The sequence below is a fragment of the Pan paniscus genome, chromosome 12, assembly GCF_029289425.2.
Source record: "Pan paniscus chromosome 12, NHGRI_mPanPan1-v2.0_pri, whole genome shotgun sequence".
NCBI classification, from domain to species: Eukaryota; Metazoa; Chordata; class Mammalia; order Primates; family Hominidae; genus Pan; species Pan paniscus.
In genome coordinates this window covers 29,203,580-29,224,271 of record NC_073261.2, presented here as the reverse complement: position 1 = coordinate 29,224,271, position 20,692 = coordinate 29,203,580, and the positions used below count along the sequence as shown (strand labels likewise).

The following is a 20,692-nucleotide window of genomic DNA, read 5'->3' as shown; positions in this document are numbered from 1 at the left end:
TAAGATGTTTACAATGACAATGCGTGCACAGCGGGACATGGAACTTCATTAGTAACTCTAGTTTTGCCCTGACCTTGTGATCTCACCCTCACCTTCTGCCTTGTGATCTTTTGTCGCCCTTGAAGCATGTGATCTCTGTGACCCACACCCTGTTCATACACTCCCTCCTCTTTGAAAATTGCTAATAAAAATTTGCTGGTTTTACGTCTCAGGGGGCATCACAGAACCTGCCAACATGTGATGTCTGCCCCGGACACCCAGCTTTAAAATTTCTCTCTTTTGTACTCTTTCCCTTTATTTCTCAGACTGGCCGACTCTTAGGGAAAATAGAAAAGAACCTATGATGAAATATTGGGGGTGGTTCCCCCAATAGTGGTCCACCCACCTCAGCCTTCTAAAGTGCTGGGATTACAGGCATGAGCCACCACGCCTGGCCTATCTTTCCATTTTTTGTGTGTCCTCTTCCATTCTTTCATATGTGTTTTATAGTTTTTATTGTAGAAATATTTCACATGGTGAGCCACCCTGGCATCCCAGGGATGAATTTCACTTGGTTATGATGAATGACCACTTTCATGTGTTGTTGAATTCAGTTTGCTTGTATTTTATTGAGATTTTTTGCATCTATGTTCATCAGAGGTATTGCCCTGTAGTTTTCTTTTTTGGTATGTCTTTGTCTGTTTTTGATATCAGAGTAATACTGGCCTTATAGAATTCATTTGGAAGTATTCCCTCCCTGATTTTTTTGTAATAGTTTGAGTAGGATTCATTTTAGTTCTTCTTTAAATGTTTGGTAGATTTCAGCAGTAAAGGAATCAGATCCAGGGCTTTTCTTTGCTGGAAAACCTTTTTTTTTTTTTTTTCAGACGGAGTCTTGCTCTGTCTCCCAGGATGGAGTGTAATGCCACGGTTTCAGCTTACTGCAATCTCTCTGCCTCCTGGCTTCAAGCATTTCTCCTGCCTCAGCCTCCCGAGTAGCTGGGACCACAGGTGCGTGCCACCATGGCTGGCTAATTTTTGTACTTTTAGTAGAGATGGGGTTTCACCATGTTGACCAGGCTGGTCTTGAACTTCTGACCTCAAATGATCCACCTGCTTCGGCCTCCCAAAGTGCTGGGATTACAGGCGTGAGCCACTGTGCCCAGCCTGGAAAACTTTTTACTATCTCTTTGATCTTGTTACTTGTTATTGGTCTATTCCGGTTTTGGATTACTTCATGTTTCAATCTTGTATGTATCTAGGAATTTATCCATTTCTTCTAGGTTTTCCAATTTATCGGCATATAGTTGCTCATAGTGCTTTCTAGTGATCCTTTGAATTTCTGTGGTATCAGTTGTAACATCTCTTTTTAAAATATCTGATTTCATTTATTTTAGTTTTCTCCCTTTTTTCTTAGCAGGATAAAAGTTTCTCAGTTTGTTTATCTTTTCAAAAAAAATCAGTTTTTCATTTCATTTATTTGTTCATTTATTCTTTTTTTTTTTTTTTTTTTTTTTGAGACAGAGACTTGCTCTGTCTCTGTCACCCAAGCTGGAGTGCAATGGCACAATCTCAGCTCACTCTAACCTCTGCCTTCGGGGTTCAAGTGATTCTCATGCCTCTGCCTCTTAAATAACTGGGATTACAGGTGCACATCACCATGCCCAGCTAATTTTTGTGTTTTTAGTAGAGATTGTGTTTCACCATATTGGCCAGGCTGGTCTCAAACTCCCGAGCTGAAGTGATCAGCCCTCATCGGCCTCCCAAAGTGCTAGGATTACAGGCATAAGCCACCATGCCCAGCCTGTATTTTTTTTTTTTTTTTTAGTTTCACTTTTGTTTATTTATGCTCTGATCTTTATTTTTTTTCTACTAATTTTGGATTTGGTTTGCTCTTGCTTTTCTAATTATTTAAGATGTATTGTTAATGTATTAGTTTGTTCTCACACTGCTATAAATATACTACCTGAGACTGAGTAATTTATAAGCAAAAGAGGTTTAATTGACTCACAGTTCCACATGGCTGTGGAAGCCTCAAGAAACTTACAATCAGGGCGGAAGGTGAAGGGAAAGCAAGGCACGTCTTACATAGAAGCAGGTGAGAGAGAGAGAGAGTGTGTGCAGGGGAAGAGCCACACACTTATCAAACAACCAGTTCTCATGAGAATTCTATCACAAGAACAGCAAGCGGTAAGACCACCTCCATGATTCAGTCACCTCCAACCAGGCCACTCCTCTAACATGTGGGGATTACAATTCAAGACAAGATTTGGGTGAGGACACAGAGCCAAACCATATCATTTAGGTTGTTTGATGTGAAGTTTTCCTACCTTTTTTGATGTAGGTGCTTATTGCTATAAACTTTCCTCTTAGTGCTGCTTTTCTTGTATCCTGTATGGGTATGTTGTGTTTCCATTTTCATTTGTTTCAAGAGACTTTTAAATTTCCTTCTTGATTTCTTCATTGACCTGCCGGTCATTCTGGAGCATACTGTTTAATTTCCATGTATTTGTATAGTTTCCAGAGTTCTTTCTATTGATTTCTAGTTTTATTCCATTATGATCTAAGAAGATACTTGATATTATTTCAATTAAAAAAAATTTTAAGACTTTGTTTTGTGGCCTAACATATGTTCTATTCTTTAGAATGATCCATGTGCTGAGAAGAATGTGTATTCTGTAGCCATTGGATGAAATGTAAATATCTGTTGTGTCCATTTGGTGTATAGTGCAGATTAATCTGATGTTTCTTTGTTGAGTTTCTGTTTGGATGGTCTGTCCAATGCTGAAAGTGGGTGTTGAGGTCTCTAGCTAATATTGTATTGAAATCTCTCTCTCTCTTTAGCTCTGATAATATTTGCTTTATAAATCTGGGTGCTCCAGTGTTGGGTACATATATATTTACAGTTGTTATATCCTCTTGCTCCCTTTATCACTATATAATGACCTTTTTTGTCTTTTTTTATAATTTTTGTCTTGAAATATATTTTTTCTGATGTAAGTGTAGCTATTCTTGCTCTTTTTTTGGTTTCCATTTGCATGTAATATCTTTTTTCAACCCTTTGTTTTCAGTCTGTGTGTATCTTTATAGGTAAAGTGAGTTTCTTGTAGCCAGCATATAGTTGGGTCTTTTTTCTTAATTCCTTTAGCCACTCTATGTCTTTTAATTAGAAAGTTCAGACCATTTACATTCTATGTTATTGATAGGTAAGGACTTAAACTGTTGCCATTTTGTTATTTGTTTCTAGTTGTTTTTTCAGCCTCTCTTCCCTCCTTCCTTTGGTCTTTCTTTGTGTAAAAGTGATTTTCCCTGATAGTATGTTTTAATTTCTTGATTTTTATTTTTCATGTATCTCTGTAGGTTTTTTGATTTGAGGTTACTATGCAGCTTGCAAATAACATCTTATAACCTATTATTTTATTTTATTTTTATTTATTTATTTATTTATTTTAGATGGAGTCTTGCTCTGTTGTCCAGGCTGGAGTGCAGTGGCACGATCTCAGCTCACTGCAAGCTCCGCCTCCTGGGTTCACGCCATTCTCCTGCCTCAGCCTCCCAAGTAGCTGGGACTACAGGCGCCTGCCACCACGCCCAGCTAATAACCTGTTATTTTAAACTGATAACAACTTAATTCTGATCACAAAAAAACAACAAACAAGCAAAGAGAAAATAAAAACTATCCTTTATCCCCATTTTAAAACTTCTTGTTGTTTCTATTTATATATTTTCATACTATCTCTTGAAAGTCATCATAGTTATTATTTTTGATATGTTTGTCTTTTAGTCTTCCTATTCAATATATGAGTATGTAACCAATATATGTGTCTTATACATCACAATTACAGTGTTGGGGGTGTTGGGGTATTCTATATGTGTCTGTGTACCCTCTGTTATCAGTGAATTTTAGATGATTGCTTATTGCTTTTTAACATTCTTTTCTTTCCGGTTGAAGAACTCCCTTTGACATTTCCTGTAGGACAGGTCTGATATTGACAAGCTCTTCCCTCAGCTTTTATTTGTGTGGAAGAGTCTTAATCTCTCCTTCATATTTGAAGGGTATTTTTGCTGGATACAATATTCTGAAATAAAAGTTTTATTCTTTCAGCACTTTGCATATGTCGTACCACTCTCTCCTGACCTTTAAGGTTTCCACTAAGAAGTCAGCTGCCGGTTGTATTAGAACTCCTTTATATGTTGTTTGTTTCTTTTCTCTTGCTACTTTTAGGACCCTTTCTTTATCCTTGGACTTTGGGAATTTGATGATTAAATGCCTTAAGGTCTTATTTGAGTTAAATCTGCTTGGTGTTGTATAACCTTCTTGTACTTGGATATTTTCTCTAGGTTTGAAAAATTCCATTTCTATTTCTTTGAATAAACTTTCTACCTTCACCTCGCTCTCTACCTCCTATTTTAAGGCCAATAATGCTTAGATTTGCCTATTGAGGCTATTTTCTAGATCTTGTAGGGTTACTTCATTCTTTTTTATTCTCTTTTTATTTTTTCTCTTCTGACTGTATTTTCATATAGCTTGTCTTCAAGCTCACTAATTCTTTCTTCTGCTTAATCAAGTCTGCTATTGAGAGACTCTGATGCATTTTTCAGTTTGTCAATTGAATTTTTCATCTCTAAAATTTCTGCTTGATTCTTTTAAATTATTCTAATCTCCTTGTTAAATTTCTCTGATAGGGTTTTGAATTTCTTCTCTGTGTTCTCTTGAAGTTCACTGAGCTTCCTCCAAGCAGCTATTTTGAATTCTGTGTCTGAAAGGTCACATATCTTTGTCACTCTGGGATTGGTTACTGGTTCTTTGTTTAGTTCATTTGCTGAACTAATATTTTCCTGGATGCTCTTGATGCTTGTGAATGTTCATTAATATCTAGGCATTGATGAGTGTGTTAGTCTGTTCTCACACTGCTGTAAATAAATACCTGAGACTTGGTAATTTATTAAGAAAAGGGGTTTAATTGGCTCACAGTTCTGCAAGCTATACAGGGAGCATGTCTGGGAAGGCCTCAGGAAACTTACAATAATGGTGGAAGGGCAAAGGAGAAGCAAGCACGTCTTCACGGTGGCAGAAAGAGAGAGAGAGAGTGAAGGAGGATGTGCCACACACTTTTAAACCATCAGATCTCATGAGAACTCACTCACTATCATGAGAGCAGCAAGGGGGAAATCCACTCCCATGATCCAATCACCTCCCACCAGGTCCCTCCCCTAACAGTGGGAATCACAATCCAACATGAGATTTGGGTGGGGACACAGAGCCAAACCATATCAATGAGTTAGGTGTTTATTCTAATCTTTGCAGTCTGGGCTTGTTTGTACCTGTCCTTGTTAAGAAGGCTTTTCAGATTCAAAGGGAATTGAGTGCTGTGATCTAAGTCTTTGGTCACTGCAGTCTTATCTGTACTAGAAGGTATCCCAAGCCCTCTATCTGTACATGGAATGGGTGGATGGATGGATAGTATGAGTCTCTTGAAGACTCATAGAGGTACCGCCTTGGTGGACTTGGGTGAGATCTGGAAGAATTCCCTGGATTACCAGGCAGAATCTCTCATTATCTTCCCTCATTTTCCCTAAAAGGAGTCTCTTTCTCTGTGCTGGGCTGTCTAGAGTTGGAGAATGGGTGATGTAAGCACTACTATGGCCACCATAGGTAGGACTGCACTGGGTCACACCCAAATTCAGCACAGTACTGGGTCTCATCCAAGGCCCTTGGCAACTACTGCCTGGCTACTGCTGATGCTTATTCAAGACCCAAAGGCTCTTTCCTCAGCAGGTGGTGAATTTTGCCAAGACTAGGTCCTTCTCTTTAGGGCAGCATGTTTTCTTCTAGCCTAGGGTGAGTCTAGAAATGCCATCCAGAAGCTAGGGCCTGAATTCAGGGGCTTCAGGAATCTGCTAAGTGCCTTATTTTACTGTGGCTGTGCTAGTACCCAAGTTGCAGGACAAAGTCCTCTTTACCCTTCCCTCTCTTTTTTGCAAGTGGATGGACTCTCTCCCAGAGCTGCACTGCCTGGAATTTGGGGAGGGGTGATGCAAGCACTCCCTTGGCCAGTACAACTGGTGTCTCACTGGGTCACATGTACCCCAAGTTCACAGGCTCTGAGCCCATTGCAGTACCAGGACTTGCCCAGGGACTGCAGTCCTTGTGGCTAAGACTGCCTTTCAAATATATTTAGGACCCCAGTCCACTTAAGTCAGCAGGCAGCAAAGCTGGCCGGAACTCAGTTTCCTATTGCTAGGGCAGACGATTCCTCTCTGGCCAAAACTGATCTAAATGCTCCCTCCATGGGCATTAGCCGAATTCATCTCTGTGTTGCTTTTGGCTGTGACAGGGCAGCAGGGAGTTCCAGTGCAGAATCCCATGATCACTTCATTCTCCCTCCCCTGAGCACACAAATTCTCTTTTGGCACATGACACTGCCAGGGGATGGGGAAGGGATGGTTAGGCCAGTGGTCCCCTGCCTTTTTGGCATCAGGAACCAGTTTCATGGAACACAATTTTTCCACGGACCAATATGGAGGGGATGGGGATGGTTTCATGGTGATTCAAGTGTATTATATTTATTGTGTAGTTTATTTATATTATTATTACATTGTAATATATAATGAAATAATTATACAATTCACCATAATGTAGAATCAGAGGGAGCCCTGGGCTTGTCCTCCTGCAACTAGACAGTCCTATCTGAGGGTGATGGGAGACAGTGATAGATAATCAGGCATTAGATTCTCATAAGGAGCATACAATGTAGATACCTTGCATGCACGGCTCACAATAGGGTTCACATTCCTATGAAAACCAAATGCCGCTGCTGATCTGACAGGATGCACAGCTCACGTGGTAATGCTCACTAGTCCACCGCTATGTGGCCCAGTTCCTAACAGGTCATGGCCCAGTACTATCTTTTTTTTTTTTTTTTTTTGTGGAGTTGTGGGGGGTAATTATTTTATTTTACTTTTTAAATTTAAATTGTTTAATATTAAATGAACATGGCCACATTATAAACATTGAAATCTAAAGGAAACAAAGGTACTAAATGCTAACATAACTATTTCTACTTTAATATATCTCTTTTTACATAATGTATATTCAAATATATACTGTATATGCAGTGTTATAACTCAACAATGTATTATAAGCATTTATGTGTTATCACAAAGCCTTCATAACCACTGTTTCAATAGCTGCATCATATTCTGTTGGTTAAACATAGCAAAACTTATTTAAATAGTCTCCTATGGAATACATAGGTATGTGGTCTAAGGGTTGGGGACCCCTGGTTTGGGCAATGCAAGACTGTCTTTCCTGCCCTCTTCAGTGCCTTTTTCCTTGATATGATATTAAACCCAGTACTGTGATTGCTCACCTGATTTTGAGTTCTTATGAAGGGACTTTCTTGAATAGATAGTTGTTGAATTTGGTGTTCCTCCAGAGGGATGATCACTGGAGTGTTTTATGCAGCCATCTTGCCCTGCCTCCTCCCAGCTTCAAAAAATCCCTACCTCTTCTCAACTTCTCCCTTGGTCACCATCAATTCTAGGCTTCTTTCTGTTACCTGAGCCCTATTTGCCCCTAGATCCTACAGTCTTAATGGACCACCTCCCAACCCCCACCCCCACCAGAGCACACTCAGATAATGAATCTGGTTTCTCAACTAGACCCCCACCTCGTCTCTAGACTGATCCTCCTCACCAGATCCCACCCTCACCCAGGAAATCAACCTTTCACCCAACTTGATTCCCCCATGAATTCTACTGAATCATTTGCCTGGCAACCCACCCCCACCAATCCTCTTGCTATGGTTTGGCTGTGTCCTCACCCAAATCTCATCTTGAATTCCCACATGTTGTGCGAGGGGCCCAGTGGGAGGTAATTGAATCACCAGGGCAGGTCTTTCCCATGCTGTTCTCATGATAGTGAATAAGTCTCATGAGATCTGATGGTATTATAAGGGGGAGTTCCCTGCACAAGCGCTCTGTTTGCCTGCCACCATCCACATAAAATGTGACTTGATCCTCCTTGCCTTCTACCATGATGGTGAGGCCTCCCCAGCCATGTGGAACTGTAAGTTCATTAAACCTCTTTCTTTTGTAAATTGCCCAGTCTCAGGTATCTCTTTATCAGCAGCGTGAAAACGGACTAATATACCTGTCTACTGCATGACTATCAGACACCTGCATAACTCTGACTCAATCTGACTTAATTCCTGTCCAACTCTATATTGTCCTAGAGAACTCATGTCCACATAACACCTGTTGGTTGGCCTCTTCTGTCCCCACAATCTCAGGCTTCAACCACTCAATTCTGCCCAGTTCATTCTTCTTCTGGTAACAGGCATCTGCCCAGGACTTGTTCCTCCCCACCTGATCACACTGATTTCTAGCAAGAGCTTCTTTTCTTCCATCCATAAGAGGCTTCTCTCTGAGGAAATCCTGAAATAGTTGTGTGGAGACCAGTAGCTTCTTTCTCCCCAGCCATGAAAGCCAGGAGCTCCTGGAGACACAAGTCACAAAGACAGAGTAGTTCACAACATCCACTAATAGTAATAGCAACTGACTATCAGAATATGTCAAAGCTCAATGAACTTTTTTGACTCACCCATTACAAATGATGTGATCATTTATGTAAGTAGTTTTTTTTGAGAGAGGGTCTCACTCTGTCACCCAGGCTGGAGTGCAGTGGTGTGGTCACAGCTCGCTGCAGCCTTGACCTCCCCAGGCTCAGGTAATCCTCCTGCCTCAGCCTTCCAAGTAGCTGGGACTACAAGTGCATGCCACCACACCTGGCTAATTTTTTAAATATTTTGTAGAGACGGGGTGTATTAGTACATTTTCATGCTGCTGATAAAGACATACTGAGACTGGGTAACTTATAAAGAAAAAGAGGTTTAATGGACTCACAGTTCCATGTGATTGGGGAGGCCTCACAATCATGGTAGAAGGTGAAAGGCACGTCTTACATGGCAGCAAGCAAGAGAGAAAGATGAGAGCCAAGTGAAAAGGGAAACCCCTTATAAAACCATCAGATCTTGTGACACTTATTCACTACCAATAGAACAGTATGGAAGAATCCACCCCCATCATTCAATTATCTCCCACCAGCTCCCTCCAACAACATGTGGGAATTATGGGAGCTACAATTCAAGATGAGATTTGGGTGGGGACACAGCCAAACCATATCATGGGGTTTCACCATGTTGCCCAGGCTGGTCTCCTGATCTCAAGCTATCTGCCCATCTTGGCCTTCCAAAGTGCTGGGATTACAGGCATGAGCCACTTGCAGCCAGCCTACGAAAGCATTTTTTAAGTTAGAAGAGAAACTCTTGCACCCCGATAAAAGCGGGAGCATTTGAGGAAATATGGTTGGGACTTCTGGGGCTCTCCATCCTCATAGCTGGGGACTGAATCCCAGGCTTGGGATAAAAGACTCCTTCCCAAAGAGATGACTCTGGCAGCAGCAATGTTTTCTCCTCCCCTCTGCTGTCCAGCTCAGCCTGGGGCCTGAGGTCGAGCTTGTGAGACTAGCCTTTACCCACTGGCAAGGAGAAATACAGCCCTGTTGGGTAGGGGTCCCCCAGCTCCATCCAGCTCAGCCCACTCTCCACAGGCTTCAAAGCAGGTAAACTTCTATCCTGGAGCAGGTGAAATGGACAGAAAACAGGAGCAAGAGATTATTATTATATATTACATTGCAGGACACCTTTTCTGAACTTAGGATTTCAGGCTGTCTGCTTACCACCTGTTCTGGCTAATGTGCTGTTTAAATAAATGGATGAATGGATGGATGAACAGATAGATGGATGGGTGGATGCAGAGATGGATGGGTGGATGGATAGATGGATGGATGGATAGATGAGTGGGTGGGTAGGTAGATAAATGGGTGGGTGGATGGGTGGATGGATGGATGGATGGATGGATGGATGGATGGATGGTGTGATATACTTTTTAAGTGCTGTCCGGAGCCAGCTTTGAGGCCAGGACTAGGGGCCAGTAAGTTCTTTTCTTGAGCAGGTGATTAAGTCCACACTCCCAACAACCTCCCTTGTTGGGGTCTCATACTTGGGGCCATTATCCACCTGTGCTAATCAGTCCATGGCCAGGTACCACACAACCAGGGATAGTCCTATACCCAGAGCCCACTGAACTTATTCAAATGAGCCAATCTTAAGCCTGCTTACCCTGCTTCTCCCACTCCTTTCTGCAGAAACCACAACAAAGGTGCTTGCCCATGGGTCCTCGCTTCCCTCTGCCTCATGACTGATGCCAATTACTCCCCTTGTGGCCCCCTGTGGTGTGACATGTACTCCCTCTCCGGGGATCCGTGAGTATAGAAAATTATCGTTTCATTGGCAGTCATCTCCTAATCTGTTGGCCTTACCCTACCTAAATAATAATAAAAGCTACTCAAACAAATGGATAGCTTGATGGATGGATGGATGGATAGATAGATAGATAGATAGATAGATAGATAGATAGATAGATAACAGATGGATGGATGGATAGATAGATAGATAGATAGATAGATAGATAGATAGATAGATAGATACATGAGAGAATAAACACTTAAGTAAGGAAACAAGCAGCTATAGTGACTGCTCCTGTAACACAGTATGGCCCTAACAGCAGCCACAGGGCACACCCCTCTTCCCAATGCACCTATATCCTTATCACCCCAGCACTTCACCCTCATGCTGGGGCTCTGGCCCAGACTCACTGGGATGTGGGAACAAAATGGTAGGTTCTTACAAAAGGAACTTTTTCCTCCTGAAATGAATGCCTCCCTAGGCTCAGTCAGAGCAGGACTTGCAGGAAGGGAGGTAAAGAGCAGCTGGGGCTTCTCACCTGACTCAGGGCCCTGCAGGAAGACAGGAGCACAACACACCTCTCAGCTTTTGTTTTGTCCACTTCGGAAATTTCTAGCTGGTGTGTTTAACCTAATCAATCAGAATCTTGGTGCCTTGATAAATATGTTTCTCATGGTTCAATGTTCCCATGGGTTTTTGGCATCATATTCAACCTCAGAAATATAGATCTGGGCATGGTGGCTCACACCTGTACTCTCAGCACTTTGGGAGGCCAAGGCAGGCAGATCACTTGAGGTCAGGAGTTCAAGATCAGACTGGGCAACATGGTGAAACCCTGTCTCTACTAAAAATACAAAAATTAGCTGAATGTGATGACAGGTGCCTGTAGTCCCAGCTATTTGGGAGGCAGAGGCATGAGAATTGCTTGAACCTGGGAGGCAGAGGTTGCAGTGAGCCGAGATAGTGCCACTGTACTCCAGCCTAGGTGACAGAGCAAGACTCTGTCTAAAAAAAAAAAGAAATTCAGACAAGAGGGTCAATAATTTCTCAGGGAGAATTCAACCCTTCTAAAAGAGTAGACCCTAAATTCCAGGTTCCTGTTGGGATGTTAAAGTATTTATTTTACACTGTACCTCATTAAGTTCTCCCTCTTTAGTCTGCAGTCATGCTCACTGAACTTTTTTTTTTTTGAAAGTTAAATTCTGTTTGTCTTGCTCAGTCAGTCTCCTGCTTTGAAGAGTTCTTACTTTTGGTTACAGTTGTCCCCAAACTGTCAGTTTGTCACTTATACTCACATCTCATTTATTGCTTTCTCACACCCTCTGGTTCAGAAATTTGGGGGGCCACTGGCAGGGGGTGTTGCTTTTATTAAGTCATTTTCTATATTTACAATCTTAATTTGGTAAAATCTGTCTGAATGTAGAGCCTTGACTTAGCACAATTGCAAGAAACTGCCTTCTCAAGATGACAGTATAGAATAGAACTTGGAAAGGGCCCTTGCCCAAAACATCTCCCTATCACTCTGCCAAGGGGTGACATTCCACAATCAGAAGTATAGTTATTTAAATAAGTTTTTTGAGATCTATTGTACAGCATGGTGGCAATAGCTAATAATAATGTAATATATATTTCAAAATTGCTAAGAGAGCAGATTTTAAATGTTCATAGTATGAAAGAGTGATAAGTATATAAGGTGATGGATATGTTAATTAGCCTGATTTAATCATTCCATAATATACATATGTCATCATTCCATAATATACAATATACATATGTCACATTGTACCACATAAGTAGATACATTTACTATTTGTCAATTAAAAATAAAATAAGTTAAGGCTTTGAGTCTTTAAAATCCCCTAGGAAGGGGCAACTCTTCAGAAAAGAGCGAGGTCTGAGCCACTAACTATCCGAGATGCTGAGGCCAACATTTCAGTCTGATGGGGTTGGGGAAGGAAGTGGGAGTGTGGGGTCCTTGCAAAGCAGCAGCCTAGAGGAGCACAGAGGAGATCCACCAGGGAGGAAGCCCCAGTTGGGTGTATGAGGGCTAGAGGTGCAGGGCAGATGGGACCTAGAAGGGCACATTCTGCCTGACTTAAGGCAGAGTATGAGTTAGGATCATTTTCGTGCTATAAGATAAGCAGTCCCTGAATCTCTTCTCATGGTTTATAGCCAGAATTCACTGGCTAACTGAGCCAGCCTTCACCACTCTGCTGTCACAGCCCAAATCCATTTCCTGTACCTCCCCAATCATTTCAGAGAATTGCAGTCAGCCACAAGATAATAGCTGCACACAGCAATGGCATTTATACCTACAATAAACTATAAGATAAGACTTCCTTTACAAGTCCATACTAGGCTTATTCCTGACTTGATTTTAGGGAGAAACTATTGAGTAGTTCAACATAAACAAGACGTTAGCTGACATTTTTGTTGGTGTCCTTTATCAGATAGAGAGGTTTTTTTCTCTTTCTGGATTGCTAAGAAGTTTTCTTTCTTTTTTTTTTTTTTAATCATGGATGCATATTAGATATCGCCAAATGCTTTTTCTGCATTCTGAATTTTAAGTCAACCTTAAATTACTGGAGTAAACTCCACTCGGTATTGAATAATTATCTTTCTTATATATTGCTAGATTTAGCTTGCTAAGATTTTGTTAAGAATTCTGATGGATATTGGTCTTTGACTATCTTTTCTGTTTTTCTTTTCTTGCAATTTAGCCGCATCCCACTAATTTGGGTATATTATGTTTTCATTATTATACAATTTGTATAATAATTGTATAATGAATAATTTCATTTTTATACAATTTGAAATATTTTCGGCCAGGCATGGTGGCTCACGTCTGTAATCCTAGCACAGGAAACGGAGGTGGGTGCATCACATGAGGTCAGGAGTTCAAGACCAGCCTGGCCAACATGGTGAAGCCTCATCTCTACTAAAAAAACAAATTACAAAAATTAGCCAGGCATGATGGCGGGTGCCTGTAATCCCAGCTACTCGGGAGGCTGAGGTGGGAGAATCGCTTGAACCTGGTAGGCGGAGGTTGCAGTTAGCCAAGATCGTGCCACTGCACTCCAGTCTGGGTAACAGAGCAAGACTCCATCTCCAAAAAAAAAAAAAAAAAAAAAGAAGAAGAAGAAGAAGAAATATTTTCTACTTTGCTTTGTGATTCCTTCTCTGACTCATGGGTTGTTTCAAAGTATGTTGTTTTGTTTTCAGATATTTAGGGATTTTATAGATATTTTAACATTTTTACTCTCTCTTTTTTTTTTTTTTTTTCGGGCAGTGTCTCACTCTGTTGCCCAGGCTGGAGTGCAGTGGCATAATCCTAGCTCGCTGCAACCTGAAATTCCTGGGCTCAAGCAATCCTCCTGCTTTAGCCTCCCAAGAATCTAAAACTACAGGCCCACCACCAGGCCGGCTACTGAAAAAAAATTTTTTGTAGAGATGGGGTCTCATTATGTTGCTCAAGCTGGTCTTAAATTCCCAGCCTCAAGCAATCCTCCTGCCTCAGCCTCCCAAAGGGCTGAGATTACAGACATGAGCCAATGAGCCTGGCCATTTGCTCTTAAATTTAATACTCTTGTGGTTACAGAACATCTCTTGTAAGATTTTAATCTTTGAAATTTATTGAGACTTGTTTGATGGCACAGATTTGGTCTATCTGAGGGAACTTTCCATGTATTCATGCACAGAATGCCTATTTTTTTGTTATTTACTTGAATGTCTATAAATGTCAATTAGGTCAACATGCTTGACAGTGTCTTACAGGTCTTCTAGATCAGCGCTGTCCAAAAGAAATGTAATGTCAGCCACATGTGTAATTTTAAATTTTCTAGTAGCCATAATCAGTGAAGAAAAAAGAAACAGGTGAAATTAATTGTAATAATACGTTTTATTTAAGCCCAAATATCCAAATAGCATTTTAACATGTAATCAACATAAAATTACTTATTTTATTTTATTTTTTTGGAAACAGAGTCTCGTTCTGTCACCCAGGCTGGAGTGCAGTGGTGCGATCTTGGCTCACTGCAACCTCTGCCTCCTGGGTTCAAGCAATTCTCGTGCCTCAGCCTCCCGAGTAGCTGGAATTAAAGGTGTGAACCACCATGCCCAGCTAATTTTTTGTATTTTTAGTAGAGACAGGGTTTCGCCATGTTGCCCAGGCTGGTCTCGAACTCCTGAGCTCAGGCAGTCCACCCTCCTTGGCCTCCCAAAGTGCTAGGATTACAGGTGTGAGCCACCATGCCCAGCCTGTAATCAACATAAAATTATGAATAAAATATTTTACATTATTGTTTTCATTTTAACTCTTTGAAAATCAGTGTGAACTTTTCATCTCCCAGCAAACCTCACTTTAGACTAATCATGTTTCAAGAGCACAATAGCCGCTTGTGGCTCTAGTGGCTATCATATCAACAGCAGAGTTCTAGATCCTCACCAATTTTTTTCCTTTTATTTTATTCCATCAAGTGCTTAAAGAGGGATGTTAAAATCTTCAACTATGATTGTGGATTTGCCTATTTATCCCTTTATTTTTGTCAGTTTTGCCTCATTTATTTGGTACATATGCGATCAAGTAGGCTTCATCCCTGGAATGCAACGTCAGTTCAACAGACACAAATCAATAAATGGGATTCATCATGTAACAGAACTAAAGACAAAAACCACATGATTATCTCAATAGATGCAGAAAATGCTTTCAATAAAATTACACATCCATTCATGATAAAACTCTCAATAAACTAGGTATTGGGGAACATACCTCAAAATAATAAGAGCCATCAATGGCAAACCCACAGCCAACATCATACTGACTGGGCAAAAGCCAGAAGCATTCCCCTTGAAAACTGACACAAGACAAGGATACCCTCTCTCACTACTCCTATTCAACATGGTATTGGAAGTTCTGGCCAGGGTAATTAGGCAAGAGAAAGAAATAAAGAGCATCTAAATAAAAAGAGAGGAAGTCAAACTATCCCTGTTTGTAGATGACATGATCCTATTTTACAAAGCCCCGTAATCTCAGCCCAAAAGCTTCTTAAGCCAATTAACAACTTCACCAAAGTCTCAGGATACAAAATCAATGTGCAAAAATCACTGCTTGATCATGGTGAATAGGCGTTTTGATGTGCTGCTGGATTTGGTTTGCCAGAATTTTGCTGAGGATTTTTGCATCAATGTTCTTCAAGGATATTGGCCTGAAGTTTTCTTATTTTGTTGTATCTCTGCCAGGTTTTGTATCAAAATGATGTTAGCCTCATAGAATTAGTTAGGGAGGAGTCCCTCCTCCTCATTTACATTCACATATGGCACAGGAGAACCAAGATATGCTCTAGTGGATCTTCTGAGCCCCAGACATAGTTATCCATGCCTCCATTAGTAAAAAGAACTCTTGTCTTCTGGAATCTTCTCTAAAGGGTTACTAGAATAAGATCTCGTCTTTGCCTGCTATTCCAACAGCACAAGAGCCCCCAAATAATCAGATGGCAGCCATAGTTTAGGTTCAGTGAGTTACTGGGTCCCTTGGTAGATATGTTCTCTACTATCATCCTCCATGCCTCTGCCCCTAGAAGCCAGATCCTTCAGACCAACCCAACTTAGTGTTACAGAGACTGGAAACACAAATATCTCTAGTGGCTCACTGGGAGTGATGCTGAGAGATGTCCCAACTATTTCCAATACTTCATTTCTAGAACCATATACTCTACCTATTGAGGACCTACCATAAAATGGCCGTTGGTTCCAAGTTGTGGAAACAAACAACGACCCCTTGTTCGAGAAGCAGGAAAAAGGTGCCTTTAAAAGTATGAAAGGTGTGGTGGCTCATACCTGTAATCCCAGCACTTTGGGAGGCCAAGGCAGGTGGGTCACTTGAGGTCAGGAGTTCAAGACCAGCCTGGCCAACATGGTGAAACCCCATCTCTACTAAAAATACAACAATTACCTGGGCATGGTGGCAAGTGTCTGTAATTCCAGCTACTCGGGAGGCTGAGGCAGGAGAATTGCTGGAACCCAGGAGGCAGAGGTTGCAGTGAGCCGAGATCACATCACTGTACTCCAGCCTGAATGACACAGCTAGACTCTATCTCAAAATAAATAAATGAATAAATAAATAGATAAATTTTTAAAAATACAATAAATAAATAAATCTTATTGGAATTTGTTGGCTTGAGGTCCCTGGAAGCATTTTGGGTCTCTGGCCAGAAACCAACCAATTCAGCAATTGTGGTATGTCTGGTGCCCCAGTGTCAGGAGAACAGAGAGAGTAAAAGAACAATGGGGTTTGGTTCCATTCTCTTAGAGCTGCAGCTGCACAAAATTAAAAGGGAATTCCCCTACTCCAGTGGTTTGGCTTTTGCTGCTGCCATCACCCCTGCCAAAGGGTTTTTTATGGACCAGAGCATGAGAGAATGGAGAAAAAGTAGAACAAAAATATGTGGGATTTTTGTCTGTGGCATTTTTCTATTTGGCCCCTTAATTCAGAACTAGAAAGTTTTCCTCAATGTTTCTCTGTCTCTACTCAGTTCTCACTTCTGGGTTTGAGATGCTTAGAGTTCATGCAGGGGAATACTAGAGGGAAAAATAAGGGTAAATTCATCGCCAGTTTGGTGGTATTCTCATATCAAATTCTGATGTTTTTCCCTGATAATCCTGCTGATATTTATTTGTTGGAGTTTTTAAACAGCTGCCCATGCATTTGTCCAGATTTTATAGTTGTATTTAGTGTAAGAGAAAAGTAGTCATGTGTTTGCTCCATGTTATCCAGAACTAGAACCCTTCCCTTAATATCATAACTTCAAAATATAGAAAGCAAAGCTTACCAGAACTAAAAGGGAGAATAGAAACTTTTAAAATTATAGTTAGAAACCTTAATACCCTCCTCTCAACAAGTGTTAGACAAACATTTAGTAAAAATAAAAGATGGAGATGATATAATTAGTTGGCCATCCTATTTTTACTTACACAGGGCACTACATCCAGCAACCACAGAATGCACATTCATTTCAAGTGCACACGCAAGATAAAAAGCAAATTCCAGGCTGAGAAAAGATAGTTACGAAGTATGTATCAGATAGGGAATTCATATCCAGAATATATAAAGTAATCCTAAAAAGCAATTGGGAGGCTGAGGTGGGCGGATCACCTGAGGTCAGGAGTTCGAGACCAACCAGACCAACATGGAGAAACCCCACCTCTACTAAAAATACAAAAATAGCCAAGCATGGTCACACATGCCTCTAATCCCAGCTACTCGGGAGGCTGAGGCAGGAGAATCGCTTGAACCTGGGAGGCGGAGGTTGCAGTGAGCTGAGATCGCGCCATTGCACTCCAGCCTGGGCGACAAAAGCAAAAACTCCATCTCAAAAAAAAAAAAAAAAAAAGAAAAAGAAAAAGAAACCACTAAAAATTGGTAAGAGATTTTAAAGGCACAAAGCAAAAGAAGATATCCAAATGGCCAATAACTAAAACTAAGACTAATAACTAAATAAATAAAACTAATAACTAAAACTAAGACTGACAATAGCAACTGTTGGAGAAGTATGAAGTAACTGGAACTCTTCATACTTTGTTAGTAAGAGTGTAAACTGGTAAGACCACATGGGAACACTTTTTGGTAGTTTATTTTTTTAAAATTTTTATTTATTTATTTTTAATTAGGTTTTTTTTTTTTTGAGACAGAGTTGCACTCTTGTTGCCCAGGCTGGAGTGCAATGGCATGATCTCGGCTCACTGCAACCTCCACCTCCCAGGTTCAAGCGATTCTCCTGCTTCAGCCTCCCAAGTCACTGGGATTACAGGCATGTGCTACCACGCTCGGCTAATTTTTGTATTATTAGTAGAGACGGGGTTTCACCATGTTGGCCAGGCTGGTCTCGAACTCCTGACCTCGTGATCCGCCTGCCTCAGCCTCCCAAATTGCTGAGATTACAGGCATGAGCCACCACCATGCTGGCCTTTTAAAAATTTTTTTGAGATGGACCTTGTCCTGTCACCCAGGCTGGAGTGCAGCGGCATGATCTCAGCTCACTGCAACCTCCACCTCCCAGGTTCAAGCAATTCTCCTGCCTCAGCCTCCCGAGTAGCTGGGATTACAGGCGTGCACCACCATGTATGGCTAATTTTTGTATTTGTATTTTTAGTAGAGACGGGATTTCACCATGTTGGCCAGGCTGGTCTCGAACTCCTGACCTCAGGTGATCTCCCCACCTTGGCCTTCAACTAAAGTGCTGGGAATACAGGCATGAGCCACTGTGCCCGGCCTGGTAGTTTCTTATGAAATTAAACAGACATCTACCCTATGACCCAACAACTCTATTCATGAGAATTTACTCAAGAGAAATAAAAGCATGTATCTACAAAAAGACTTGTAACAAAAATGTTCATAGTGGCTTTATTTTTAAAAACCAAAAAATGTCTGTCAACCTAAGGGATAAACAAATTGTAGTGTGTTCATACGATGGAATACTACTCAATCATAAAATGAACCAACCACTGATCCATGCAACAGCGTGCATCTCACAGGCATTATGTTAAACAAAAAAAGCCAGGCCAAAACAGTATAAACTGTATGACTGTATTTATATAACAGGCAAAACTAATCTATGGTAATACATGTTGGAATATTGGTTACTTTTGAGTGGAGGGCCACATTGCCTGGGAAGCGGCATGAGGCAACCTTCTATAGTTATGGAAATGTTTTTTATTTCATTACAGATATTGTATTTTTTAGTTCTGGAATTGCCACTTGATTGCCATCTCTATTTCTATGTTGAGATTTTACTGCCTTTTCATTCATTAGAAGTTTAATTTCCTTTATTTCTTGAGCATACTAACATACTTATAATATTTAAAGTCCTTGCCTGCCATTTCTAACATCTGGGTCATCTTGGGGTTGGTCCCTCCTTGTTGATTTCTCTCTTGATCATGGGTCACATTTTCCTGCTTCTTATATGTAAGTAATTTGGGATTGTAGCTTGGACATTGTGAAGGTTATATTATAAATACTTTGGATTCTGTTAAATTTATCTGAAAGTTATTGATTTGTTTGTTGTAGCAAACAATTGATCTGGGAAGGAAGGAAGGAAGGAAGGAAGGGAGAGAAAGAGAGAGTGAGAAAGAAAGAAAGAAAGAGCCAAACTGAACTTCTAGAATTTAAAAATTCACTGCAGGAATATCAAAATACAGTTGGAAGCCTTAAGAACAGACTAAACCAAGCTGAGGAAAGAATTTTAGAGGTCAAAGACTGGTCCTTTGAATTAATCCAGTCTTATAAAAATAAAGAAAAAAGAATTTTTTAAAAATGAACCAGACCTCCAAGAGATAAGGGATTAAAAAAGACCAAACCTACACTTCATTGGCATTCCCGAGAGACAGTAAGCAACTTAGAAAATGTATTTGAGGATATAGCCTGTGAAAATTTCCCCAGTCTTGCTAGAGAGGTCAACATGCAAATTCAAGAAATTTGGAGAACTCCTGTGAGATACTACACAAGATGACCATTCCCAAGACACAAAATCATTAGACTTTCCAAGTTCAATGTGAAAGAAAAATCTTAAAGACAGCTAGAGATAAGGGTGAGATCTCTTACAAAGGGAACCCCATTGGGTTATCAGCAGACTTTTCAGCAGAAATCTTACAAGCCAGAATTTGGGGCCTGTTTTCAGTATCCCTAAAGAAAATAAATTCCAATAAAGAATTTAGATATACAATCATGTCATCTGCAAACAGGGACAATTTGACTTCCTCTTTTCCTAATTGAATACCCTTTATTTCCTTCTCCTGCCTGATTGCCCTGGCCAGAACTTCCAACACTATGTTGAATAGGAGTGGTGAGAGAGGGCATCCCTGTCTTGTGCCCGTTTTCAAAGGGAATACTTCCAGTTTTTGCCCATTCAGTATGATATTGGCTGTGGGATTGTCATAGATAGCTCTTATTATTTTGAGATATGTCCCATCAATACCTAATTTATTGAGAGTTTTTAGTATGAAGGGTTCTTGAATTTTGTCAAAGGCCTTTTCTGCATCTATTGAGATAATCATGTGGTTTTTGTCTTTGGTTCTGTTTATATGCTGGATTACATTTATTGATTTGCGTATGTTGAACCAGCCTTGCATCCCAGGGATGAAGCCCACTTGATCATGGTGGATAAGCTTTTTGATGTGCTGCTGGATTCGGTTTGCCAGTATTTTATTGAGGATTTTTGCATCGATGTTCATCAAGGATATTGGTCTAAAATTCTCTTTCTTTGTTGTGTCTCTGCCAGGCTTTGGTATCAGGATGATGCTGGCCTCATAAAATGAGTTAGGCAGGATTCCCTCTTTTTCTATTGATTGGAATAGTTTCAGAAGGAATGGTACCAGCTCCTCTTTGTACCTCTGGTAGAATTCGGCTGTGA

General features: G+C 40.7%; 1 protein-coding gene across 3 annotated transcripts in view; it reads left to right on the top strand.

The window, feature by feature from the left end:
• The window catches only part of MRPL30 (mitochondrial ribosomal protein L30), a 42,345-nt gene extending 24,652 nt beyond the window's left edge, over nucleotides 1-17,693 (top strand). The window contains exons 7-8 of one of the 3 annotated variants that reach the window (XR_008624310.3): nucleotides 867-990; nucleotides 10,190-17,693. The gene's annotated coding sequence lies outside the window, so the exon portion shown is untranslated. Of the gene's footprint in view, nucleotides 1-866; nucleotides 991-3,432; nucleotides 3,671-10,189 lie in introns of those variants that run through there. The other 2 variants (XR_008624311.2, XR_010109246.1) reach the window with 2 other exon arrangements.
• Nucleotides 17,694-20,692: the final 2,999 nt, after the last annotated feature.